Genomic DNA, 12,910 nt, shown 5'->3' on the forward strand with positions numbered 1-12,910 from the left:
CCTACCCATGCTCCTCTCTGTTAATTTCCACGACTCCATTTACCTGCTGTTGATAATTAGGCCGACACCTGTATGGAAAAAAGAGACCCCATCTCCACAAGAGATCCGACCGGAGCTGGTCCGCGGGATCCAGTTTCACCTTTTCAAAACGGGTTACCAGGAGTGAAATCCATCCACGGAGCCTCATTGTTTCCGCCGTGCAATTTTACAGCAGGAGCAGCGAACAATCAAGCAGAGCGTCTCTTACCCTTAACTCACCCTCTTAGTTTCTGCCTGATTAACTTTTGGAGAAGTTGAAATCCTAGCCGCGAGTCAGATCTGAAATAGGCAGACGACAGGAGTTGAGCAGACCTCATGAATATTTAACGTTTTCATTAAGTTCTGCCCATCGTGGCCGGGTCCAGATGACGTTTTTGGTTTAGACTTTCGCATCTGGTAGAAAGGTTCTGGTGTAACACAAGCACACCTGTGGCACAAGGTCTCTTGTTCGAACGTCAAGCGATAGCCAGTCTGAACAATAAGAGATCAAATTATGTAGAATCCTTTGCATTAATAATACGATTGTATTTGGAGATGTGCTGTAGATAGATTTATTAAATCAGTCTCCGATTTCGAGTCATAGACCACCGCCGTTTATCGAAATATTTATATATTAAGGATTGTTTGATACTTCGTATTTTGTAATAATTTAATGTTCGGTTTTTCTTGACAGAAAAGTGTGTTACGTGTTGTTCTATATACAGCAGGACAAGTTGATCTTCACAGGGCACATACTGTAGGCCTAACCTAAATATTTCAAATTTATACCTCTTGGACAATGACGAGAGTTCAAAATATTTTCACCAACATTCGACACGTTTAGTTTATAAGCCTATTTTAAATTTATATAATACAATACGCCCTAAATTAAATAACACCACTGAGATCTACATTGCCCATTTGTTATCATCCCATGTAAATATTTTCTAAGACGAATTAGACTTTTTTGGAAATACAGGCGCACTTTAATACCTGTTCGAATCCTGCAAGAGAGCCTACCGAACAAAGAAGCTCTGTCTGTAAGACGGACCCGCTCGTTTCCCACATGGCCTGTCGCCACAAAGATGCAGCATTAGGAAATGTAGTATTTCCTAATTAAGTCTTTAACCGCTTTGCTTGTTTCGGTTTATTTGTAATCTACGAATTATAATGATCACAGCCACCACCTCCTCCTCACTCGGCCTCAAATGCAAGAAGACGTTTTGAACTGTAAGCATTTGAATGAAACACATACGGTAAATGAAGTTAAATTAAATATTTGAATAAAAAGGAACGTATGAATTAAATACGCGCGCATTCATTGAATTGCACTTTCTATTATATAAATAACTGATCAAATAAAAAATACATCTAATTGCTTATATTTACACAAGTGATAATTCTATTAACGTTGGGTCCATCTGTAATTGCACACTCTACACACCCAGTGGATGAACCAGAATGGTTTTCTTATGAATTGCTTTTCCTGGGGCGGCCTCTTGCTTTATAAACTGAATAAGTAAAAAAGAAAAAAAACAAAGTCTTTATCCATCACTGTGCTATGCAAAAATAAAACCACGCTAAAATTGCTATAATGTTGGTATTTACAGGTTAAAATTAAACAGTAATATACATAAAACACACATTTATTTAACCATGTAGCCTACTACTTCATCTTATTTGCACGCAGTGTTCCCGTTACTTCAAAGCTTTAAGTGCTGACCGAACAAGAGGGCAGATATGATTATGTTCTCATATAAATCTTTAAACCGCAATATTATTAATATGCCAAGTCACATGGAATTAATAATGTTTTGAATTGCTTACTCATTTAACTAGTTTAATATGTACAATGCAAAAAGACTGCTTGATTTTAAAGGAAAAGAAAAACGATCGGTGTTTTATCGTTTATAACCGAAATGAAATATAATACATCAACGCTAGATAGCATCGAAATCAAATGTATTAATTTAATCTCTGATACCTGAATTTACCTAATTAGTATTATGTTGATGTGTTACCTTTACGTTAGCAAAGTGAAATAAAATCAGCTTTATATATCCACAGTCGTGTATTACTGAACGATTTATTTTGATATTCTTCTTTATATGGTATTTTTTTCAACCTTTCCGTCAGTCTGCGCATTTATTTTGTATTTTACATCTCAAAATAAATTTTACCAAGGAGATTGTATTTCAGTTAAAAAATGTACAAAATTAAGATCAAATACAAATCAAAAGAAAAAAGAATGACAATTTTCCTTTCCAGTGTTCTAAAAGATAAGCCAGTACAGATGAAGAGACCATTAGTGTTCAATGACACCCAAACACCACAGAAGGAAATTCGCATCGCAACTCGCACACAGCGCCGAGAACGGAAGAATGCACTACAGGTGAAAAAACGCAGTTTTTCTTATTGAACACTGAGGCCGATAGGACTTTCTTTTGCAAAATGAACGAAGCACAAAAAAAGATTGGCATAAGTTTCTCTGGACGAAAGGCACAAAAATCCTAATCACATATCGAAAAACTCGCTGAAAATGTCACTCGCTGAGATGCCGCTTTCAATAACTGGCAGTCATGCTCGCGATCGATAGTCTTACATTTCTGCCGTTTGGATAGACTGGGGGTTATAAAGACCAACGTATTTTTAATCGCATATTCACAATGGAATTCTAATTGAATAGGTGACACTGTTGTAACACTAACTTAACGATGGTTTGGGTAGAGGTGAAGACATACAAATAGAAACCAATCGCCCTTAGCAGAAATTTATTTCTGTGGGATTCCGTGTGTACATCAAACGCAATATTTGATATGTTTTGAAAGACAGTCTAGGTGCCAGGCATATTAAGTTACATTTCTCGGAAGAAGCCCTTTTTACTCCTTTAACCCGAAAGACTAATGATTAGTCTGAAAGTTCGTTCCTAGCTTTTGACGTGATGCGTCAGGAGCCACCCTGTTTGGGTGTATAATTCAATTTAGTGTTAATTAAATTTACTAGTTAATTTTAAAACACGTTCGTAAAAATAATATTTTAATTCGCGAAAACACACCAATAACCACGTCTTAATTAAAGTTAAGCATTTAAAAAATTTTTAATGAAATATTGTTTAGGCATAAAAATAAGATACATAAGAAATCTGAATAATCTAAATACCATTACATTACATATGAGAAAATGGTCAAATGTCCAAATCAATACGCTGACAAAATGTGAAATTAAAAATTAAATGTATGTTTTGTGGAAAATGTATTATTGCATTTGCGTGTTTGATCCAAACTATATGTTATTGAACTATTCGCAAACCGTCCTCTGGAAATGAAGACTAATTCCGCAAACATTTTGCCCAGTTCAAAGCAATGTAACCATTAAGAGGCTTATCCGGACGCAGAGAGGCGAGGGTGCGTCTGTTTGCTTGAGCTGTGACGTTCTTCAGCAGAAGGCATGACCAACAGCGTCCTTTGAGAGATTATAAAACGCCGTTAATTGCAACATTGAACTGTCATCCAGTAAAGTTGATATTCAATGAAAGATTGAATATTAATCTTAAAATTTGAGCTAATTATAATTATACCATACTGTAACTATAATAAGACTCAGGAATGCAGTTTATTATTATTATTGTTGTTGTTGTTGTTGTTGTTGATTTTGACTGCTGGTTAATTACCTGACGTCTACCCCAAAACACTTAATACTGTTATGTTTTACCTGTTCTGTTAATTGTCCTGTGTCCTGACCGGTTAATTGCCCAGCATAATTGAGATACGTGCCACGGAAGATACAGTATAAATGAATCATTCTTATTGTGTTCCTGTACATACAATATTTAAAAGGACTAAATCGTTCTAGCTAATCGCAGTCGACCTCTTGCATGTCAGCTTAATTTGAAGGTTACCCATTTTTAATAATAAAACGTTATTTCCTTTACATAAAGCAGGATCTTTGAATAATTCCCAAAATATAACCTAACGTGTTAGCTGTGACTGATTATATAAGTTTACATGGATATAGTGCATCTTGTACTGTAGACTTCCGCATGTTCTCTTCCGCAGAAAGTCAGATGATTTACGGCTATATTTTCAGATTATTATTGAATTGCTTTGTAATAATATTATAATAAACATTATAAAACAGAAACTGACGAAGTTATATCAAAGTTTAATATTACAGGAGGTGAAAAGTTGCATAAGATATCAATCACACACGGTGAATTGACCACACTGTTTTGACGTTTAAACTCACTGAGAAGATTTTTTAAATGATGGAAATAATAAGGGTACGTTATCGATTGTTAGCAAATTAAGAAGCATGATTTTTGTTCTACACTGTTGTATATTAAACAGCTTTTATGGAGACTATACATTCGCTAGAAATTTGAAATTTAATGTTTACTTTAGAAGAGTTTGCAGTAAACATAATGGAACATATCATACTATATATTAAAAGGAAAATTTGAAATACCGATTGTTCAACATTTAGAGTAGCTTACTATTCCTCCCGATTCACAAATTAATTGCAAGGATGTCTATTTTAAAGTATTGGTAAAATCTTTCTGCGAAAATGTTAAAAAGAACCATTTAAAAATGATTATGAAGTGCATCAGATGTGGAAAAACAAGTATGAAATGTAAAAGGTAGATTTGCCTTGAATTTAAACGACAGCGACAATGCCTGTGTTATCGTGTGTCACTCATTCTCAAAAGACTAAAAACCGAAGCGCAATATTGAAGCATATTTCCCGGTGCAGTGCTAGAGGAATATTTAGGTAGTACTTAAAAAACATCCACTCTCGGTTCTTGGCTGAGCGACGGTGTGCCTTTCATAGCTGGGGGTTTAATTGCAGCCCCGGCGTGCCAGGATCAGAATCAGACGATGATGCAGTATTGATGCAGAGGGATTAGAAGGTTGCACTGATGATGGACATTAAGAAGAGCAGTAATCCATCAACACACAATTTCATCTCAAAGCTCCAGCGGCTCCGGAGAAGAGCGCAGCCTGGCTTCCACACAGTAGAAACAAACAGGGTGAAAAAATGGATATCGATTTCTACATTTCCATTTGCAAGTCGAATCAAATTTATTTAAGTCGTCAATATAATATATAATACATATATGTAGATGCAACATATAGCCTATAATCTGGTTTTGTAAATGTCTGCACACGAAACATGTACCATTTATTGGTACCTCTGCATAACAGCAAAACAGAAAAATTAAACAAAAATCACAATAAAGAAGAACACAAATTACTTACAATTCACTGGTAGAAAATTCAGGGACATAGACTAAAATCACCCAGTTAAAGCAACAGTTAAAACGAACACCTGCAAAATCACACATAAAGTACTTTCTGGCATAAAATGTCTACATATGTGACAACAATTTATTAAAAAACAAAACAAAACTAAGGGACCTAAGAACAATGGTTTAATGCCATTTGAGGTATACAGAGATTTATTTCTCTTCTCGTTCATCGAAGTACATGCAGATATCTCAGCTATACCTGCAAAGGAGACAAATCCTTGTGTTAATCTAGTAATGAACATATTGTTGCATAAGGATATATTGAGACCTGACATCAGTAAGAATACACCCATCCTGAAACCAGATGTACATTGCACTGGTGAATAATGAATGGGCTATTGCACCACACTATGCCTGATATAAGATAATGATGCTCTTATGCACTGCAATGTAAAATCAGCACTGCACATCTGCAGGACTCTGGGCTGTGAACTGTTAGAGCACTAAAACATGGGTATGCATACACCTTCTGAAAGTACCTTTGAAGGGTTGCCTATAGATGATCAGTAGTGTTGGTCCAGAAACTTGTTAGGCCAATGTGTAACAAGACTCACTTAGCCTTTCATAGAAAGTGGAAATCATCCCCTAGATGAGGCCGAATTCTCCCACACCTAGTCTTTTGGTGGAATTGAACTCTTCGCTGACTGAGGAGTGTTGCTGTTGGGCTCGAAAAGAGTTGCCCGTTATTGGTAAGAAAGGGTGATAGGCTCAGACAAGACTGAGGTTCTTGTCTGAACTACATTCCCCAGAAGGCAATGGGAAATGACTTGGGCACCCTCAGTAGCCTGACCAGTCGGTCGAAGAAAGTTGGTCAGGTGACATTTAGGTGAATTTCAGGTGTTTATTTATCTCTTCTGGCTAGAAAGCCCTTTGCTCATACTTAACATTTTAACAATAGCCATCACACACAGTGACAAATGTGTTAAAGTGAACGATGATGGCTTAAAATGCATTTAATTTATGACACATCTGCATTGTTTTGCATACAGTGGAGATGTGGAGTGTATTCCATTTCCTGCTGACAATTCTGCAGTTTACAAGTTTTGAGGTGGAAAGTTAAAAATGAAGAATTGTGTTCCTCATGCTTTTCTTAAGGCCATTCAGATGGTAGAATGTGTGGCTCAAACGTCTGTGACTTTATTCCCAGTCTTTTCTCCCAGGGTGTACCACCAGGCGTTGAAGCCTTGGGTGCACTGAACCTGTCTTTCAATTCCAAGAGACAGGTGAATACTTTCAGCAGGAAACCGGCTTCAGTATGAAATAGCAGTAACTGGATCTCAGCTCCCATTTCTTTACACAAAGACAGATAAAATAGTGCTAACAAAATAGTGCTAACAAACCAAATTGGTAAATGGCAAATCCCATTTACCAATTTGATTGCTATATTTAAAATTTCATGCAGTTTAGAGTTGCATTTCTCTGCTGGCAAGTGCCCTTTTAGACAGAACACCATGGGTCATAGAGGGGTGTTGTACATTCCCTCGTTCTGGCCATTAGCCTCTGTCTTTTGTTATCCCTAGTTGGTGTGCCATCTCTACACGGTCCAGACATCTTTCTCTTCGAAGACCCTTTGCCTTCATGAGGTTATCCAGAAATTATAGAACCTGTCCTTAAGCCTTTTGCCAGCTCTAAATCTCCACAGCATGATGGTCCTTCCACACGTGCTGCTAAGAAAGACAAGGACCTGCACTCAGGCTGCAGTGTTTGTGCTTTCATCAATTTCTAGAGCAAACGTAAAAAACGCCATGCCACTCACTCAGTTGTGCACATATTATATACTATTTTATATACACAATATACACGTGTATTATATACTTACTTTGTTATACACACATATAGGGATACATATATTATATCCATGCTATGTTATATATATATTACAAATATATACAATAAAATATACATATATATTATACTTGTGTCTTCAATGGTTCTTTGCAGTTATTTGATAGTGGGTCGTAACCTATCCCATGTGAACTCTCCTTAGCTAGCATTTAACTGACTATGCTGGCAGGCTGGCTCACTGGAATATTCCAGATGTTTTGGAATCTTGTATCATGTTGCTGTCAAGGCTTTCCTGAAACAGGGGGCTTGGCGTATTCAGTACACTGTGAATGTTTAACATTTCATTAAGGGGCTCCAGCATGATACCCTGCTGTCCACATGGGGCTCCAGGTCATCATTGCAAATGAGGATTTGTTCTTAATGGATTTACCTGGTTACCTGGTTAAAAGGATTTTAAAAAAAATCATTCACAAGGATTTTAAGACAGAGCATTTAAAAACGTTAAACAATCAGAAAATAAATTGTACATATTAGAAAAATAATAGAAAATGCCACAACTAGCATTCGGAAAATCAAATTAAATAAATAGTACGGTAATTTCCGTGCTGAACGAAATACTCGCATTCCAATGAACAACAGAGTAAACGAAACATGGCCTGTGACTTGCGCCATGGGGAATATTTCAAAAGATTTCTGCAAAACAATTTCCAGCTCGGCTTTTAAGCAAGGCGAGAAACAGCTGTGAAGATATTTCACTGAAGTAACAGATAAAAGAGTTTTACCACACAGTCACTGTTGTGAGGAGGCCCACAAGAATAAATGCAACATCAGCTCCCGCACGGTTTTTACACGTGGAAACTGATTTACAGAAAAAAATGCTATAGTAAACATAAATATCACAAAATATTCATCCATCCGTTTTTCAATAATCACAAAGGCTGAACAGATCGTCTCCTGGAACTGAAGGTGAAGACAGGTAATGGGTGTAGCTGCTCTGAATAGAATCACGAGGCTTTTTAAACAGAAAATATCATTTGGAGGCACCTTTTTCAAACGTCTGCAATACGCCAAACAAGCGTTTTCGTATTTAGACTTTCAACTCGTAAAATAAATGTAAGCGCGCCGTTCACTGTTTTTAAATGATTAAAGAATGCCAAGTCCCTTTTGGTAAAAGCAGTGTTTCTTTGTTATCTCGTCAGTGTGCGTCTCGCACAGTGATGCAGGAATATTCAGTCATTGGTGATAGGCGGCATGTTTGTTTTATCCTTGAGCCAAGAAACATCTTATATATTTGGAATGTACATTGAAATTCGCATTTAATTATTAATAAGGCAATCTATCTTGGATAATGATTATCTCTCGAGTGCTTCGTTTAGTTTTTTTTTAGTTTTTAACTGTGATTGTAAGCATGTTTACTAGCTGCAGATGATATCTGCTACAATTTCTAAACGTTCGGCGTCTCAGTCTGTTCAATTTAGCGCTGACAAAATACAAACTCACTCTGCTAACGTCGTACAATCTGCAGGGCAGGAAGGGCATAAACTAGTGTAGCGGATGCAAGGAAATTGTGTCAGTGTTTTCCTAATTCAGAAAAGAGCATGAAGCAGGTCAAGGAATTCAGGGAAGCAGGAGGAGCTAGCTTGAATAAGACACCAGTGGACTGGTTGGGATCTTTGCCCTCAATGCAGCACCTCAAAGCTCAGGCCTGCATCTCAGCTTTTCTGTCTGTTCCCCTTCATCTTTAATCTGAGAGATCTGTTTAATCAGAAGGTCATCCACGAATAAAGACAACCAATCCCTCTGCATCATGCAGTTCTTTATGGAAGAAATAACTCTGGAAACTAGAGTCACCACTCTCAAGCACACCATTAAAAAAAAAAACAGCAGGTGTATCACCAGTGGATTTCACTGGTGCAAAACAATATGCCTGTGTGGTTTGGACCTCAGAATAGTCACGATTGAAACGTAAAAATGCACATGAAAACGCACACATCTGAACAAAATAGCCAAGAATCCTGATGTAGACAAAAGCATCGAGTCGACATCAAAAAGACAGCTGAGGGCCTTGGTGTCGGACAGCACCCTCTCGGGATCTGAGTGGCTTCACAGAGCTGTCTTTTTTTAATCTGGAAAGCACACCCTTTTTAATCTCTCTCCTCTCTTCTCATCATGTGCATTAGGCAGGCTTACTGGAACATTAACCCTTCCCTTGGCCCCGACGCACAGATCATCAGATCCAGAGGAATTTGAGTGCAGGAAGTGTCTCCACCGGGCCCTCTCTCTGCAGTCCTGAAACGATTACGCCGCACTTTCTTATGCTCTGATGTTGCGTTTTGATTAAACAGTACTGCCAGAGAAGAATATTGTTTTGATATCGTAACGTTTCAGACATGTGCCTGTACACGGGACCTTTCAAAATGGGGGGTACAGTGTGGGGTGCTCACCTCCGGTACCTCACATTTCCTGGGCTGGATTCCTGCCTGGATGTCCTTCTGTGTGGAGTTTGTATTTTGTCCAAGTAGAATTTCTGCGTCTGCTCAGGTCTCGTCCTGTCTCCTGAACGCATACAGGGCGGATATATTAGTGTTCATTGATCATCCATTTGTGTGGGATGGATTGTAATGGGCCGGCATCCAGCCCAGGGTCTGGCCCCACCTTGTGCCCGGTACGTGTGGGACAGATTCTGAGTTCCCAGGAATGAGCGGCTTTCCGAAGATGGATAGATGATTTGAAATTTTAATAACTGTCTAAAAGTCCTAAAGGTCTTGTCAATTCAGTCTACATTACTGTTTTGTAATACAAACAGAAGTACATAACGTATACGAAAGAAATAACAACTGTAATTTTAGTATTTAGTTGATTATGTGGTGATAATTGTTCACATTTCCAGTCTGGTGTTTTTTCAGGTGTCAATGGCTGTGCGTGATATGGTATTTACAGACAGTGATTTGTACGGGTGAAAGAGGTCCTGTTTGTCTGACTGTTTCAGGGAAGCTTGTTCTACTCATTTATAATGCAGAGGGTCCCATGGCCGTTTTGATACCGAAGCATCTTTCCCTTTTTGGGGAGGAGGAACACAAAGCTTAAGTTGAATACAGTTCTTACCCAAAATGCCTTTGTTTGCTAAAAAGCAACTGACATGCACCAGAATTGTGGGGCCGTACTTTAATCAAAAACCAGGCAACAGCTATGAACACATTTTTCAGGGAAAACAATCCACTGTAAAATGTTCTACTTTGCTTTCTCTTTGATTTTACTGCAGATTTCAACACAATTCTCTGATGAGAAAAACATTGGTTTCCTTAAACTACCAAATGCTCACTGATGCAATCCACACCACATTATTTACCATTTTCTACTTAGCAGCAGGGCATTCTTGAGAGACCCCTAGCACAGGTCAGAAAACTCCAGAGAATCAATTAACTGTAATATGAGGCGCAGCTCATGGGAAAAGTAGAATTTGTCGGTAAAAGGAAAAATAAGAACCATATCTGGGATGTTCCTGAAGGAGCTGGCGACAGCCAGAGAGACACACTATGCCTTCCACAAGTAATACTGCAGTCAAAAATGTTATTGCTCCGAGACATGGAAACAAATTAATCATCTCTCTGCTCAAAATGCATTTAAACATTTTATTTATTGCCTTTCTTCAAAACAACCAATATTTGCACCCATTGGGTGGGTATTTTCCTATAACAATCGAGGCACAAGAGAACAAAGCATTTTTATCAAGACATCACTTCCTTTTCCATTTCCCAAGTTGTATTCAGTGCAGATTCATACACTTGGTGATGAACATCAAAAGCAATACTTTTCTAGGCACGACAGCACATTTCATAAAGGAAAAAGGCAAGGAGGGGTTAGATTATGAGACTGAGCAGGAAATCACACGTTTAAAGCATGTAGCGTGGAGCTGAGAGATTCACAAAAGTTAAAATATCCACATTTCGATATATGCCTAACCCTTAAGACTGGATTTGTGTTAAAGATGAAAGTCTTATTTTCTGCGTTTTTTTAAAGAACACATATTCAACGTAATCAAAAGATCCATTGATGTAGCTACTCGGTTCCAAGGCATTGTAGACGTCAGTTACAAAACAAAAATAAGACCATCCATGAGTTTTTAAATTGGCAAACCTTTGGGTTAGTGGAGACAGATACGGCGTACGGTATTATTTTCTTGGCTTATATTCACACAATAGACAAATTTGACCAATTCCATCTGCCGAACATATTAAGGCTGTGACTGAGCGTGTCGTGAAGACTGCCCATGTGTTGGGCGACATGTCAGAGATGCAAGGTTTCTATCAAGGCTGCTGTCAGGAGAAAGAACAGGAAAGTTCAGAGCAGCAGTTAAAGCTATTTTAATGCGTCCACTGCGGCTCGTCACGTGACGGCCACGATTTGTCTTGTCCAATTAGACAGGCAGCAGCTCGATTCACATTACATCATGCAAGCCTGCAGCCCCAGTGCAACCCACCTGACCAACGCATTGCGGATAAACTTCCCCTAAATATTTCATTGAGAAGCTCGGATTTCTTTAACCCCCGAGGTGAAGCCTGCAGAAAGCCCACACAGCCAACCCCCACCTCTCCACCCCTCCCTGCAGCCAAAACCCCTTTGTATGTGTGCGCTGTCACACAGTGCTCGAGAGGGAAACAAGAGCATCCCACCCACTGCAAGGTGTTACTGTAAAACTGTAACTTATAAAAAACTAACTGTAAATGACAGGAAGTAAAGCTGTACCGAATACTGAGAAGTCCTGAATAATAATCTGTGTTTCTTAGTTAACCTAAAATGAGTGTCTGCTTACTTTGTCCCTCCACTGTCTCAGATGGCAAATTTACTTTGCAGGAAGGTAAAAGACACAACAAGGTACACGATACATTTAACACAACATGAACCCATTAACAAATAAGAAACAGACGCTTAAAGGAGGAAGACAAGTTAGCTGCTTAAGGAATTTTTACAATTAAAAATGAAACAATGAAAATGGGAAAGAAGCGTGTGAGATAGATACATAAGATGCTGCAAGATGAAAAAATAAAGTAAAATATACAAGCAGCTGTCCAAATTAAGCCAATTAATAGCAGTAGAACTAAAGGATAGTCTAGGTTATTATCGTCTAGCGGAGTGTAAATCGACGCCCTAATGGAAGGAGCTGAAATTCACTGTGCAAAAAAAACTTTCCAAAATCCCAGGGTGCCCGAACTCCAGGGTTGGAAAGACTGATGTTCAGTTTAGTGATACCTTTCTGCCGACTGACACTCTGCCCCTTGTTCTTCTGCTAGTACAAAGCTGTCTCGTTTCTTTAAAAACGAACTCTTATCACAGTTTCTCTTACACGTCGACAGTAGAAGCAGAAAGCATGTAGACAGGAGCATGTTTCACACAATCACACAAAACAGTAAAACAAACTTGTCCTCAAATAAACTGGATCGTGTGCTTTTGAGGCTTTCACAATACTTCTTTGCCTTCTCCAGGAAGGGTTTGACTTCAGGGGCTTGCCAGCCCACGTTTATTATTTTTAAGAAACAAGTCTTTAGCTAGTAAAGAAATGTGTGCTAAAGCAAGACAAACGGGAGTTCACAAACACCGTACTCAAGTTCTATTACATTTTCTAATGCCCCCGAGCAGTGCTTTCATTTAAGGAACGAGCCCAGACGAGTTCTTTCGTTGAGCTGACTTCGCAAATTAACAATTAAGGAAAAATTTCTCAGGAGAAGCCGCCAAAATAAGTTTTTCAGGAATGGTTTCCCTGAATTCTACAGTCACATTAAACATATTTCTACTAATCACTTG

This window comes from Atractosteus spatula, chromosome 8, assembly GCF_055471065.1.
Source record: "Atractosteus spatula isolate fAtrSpa1 chromosome 8, fAtrSpa1.hap1, whole genome shotgun sequence".
Lineage (NCBI taxonomy): Eukaryota > Metazoa > Chordata > Actinopteri > Semionotiformes > Lepisosteidae > Atractosteus > Atractosteus spatula.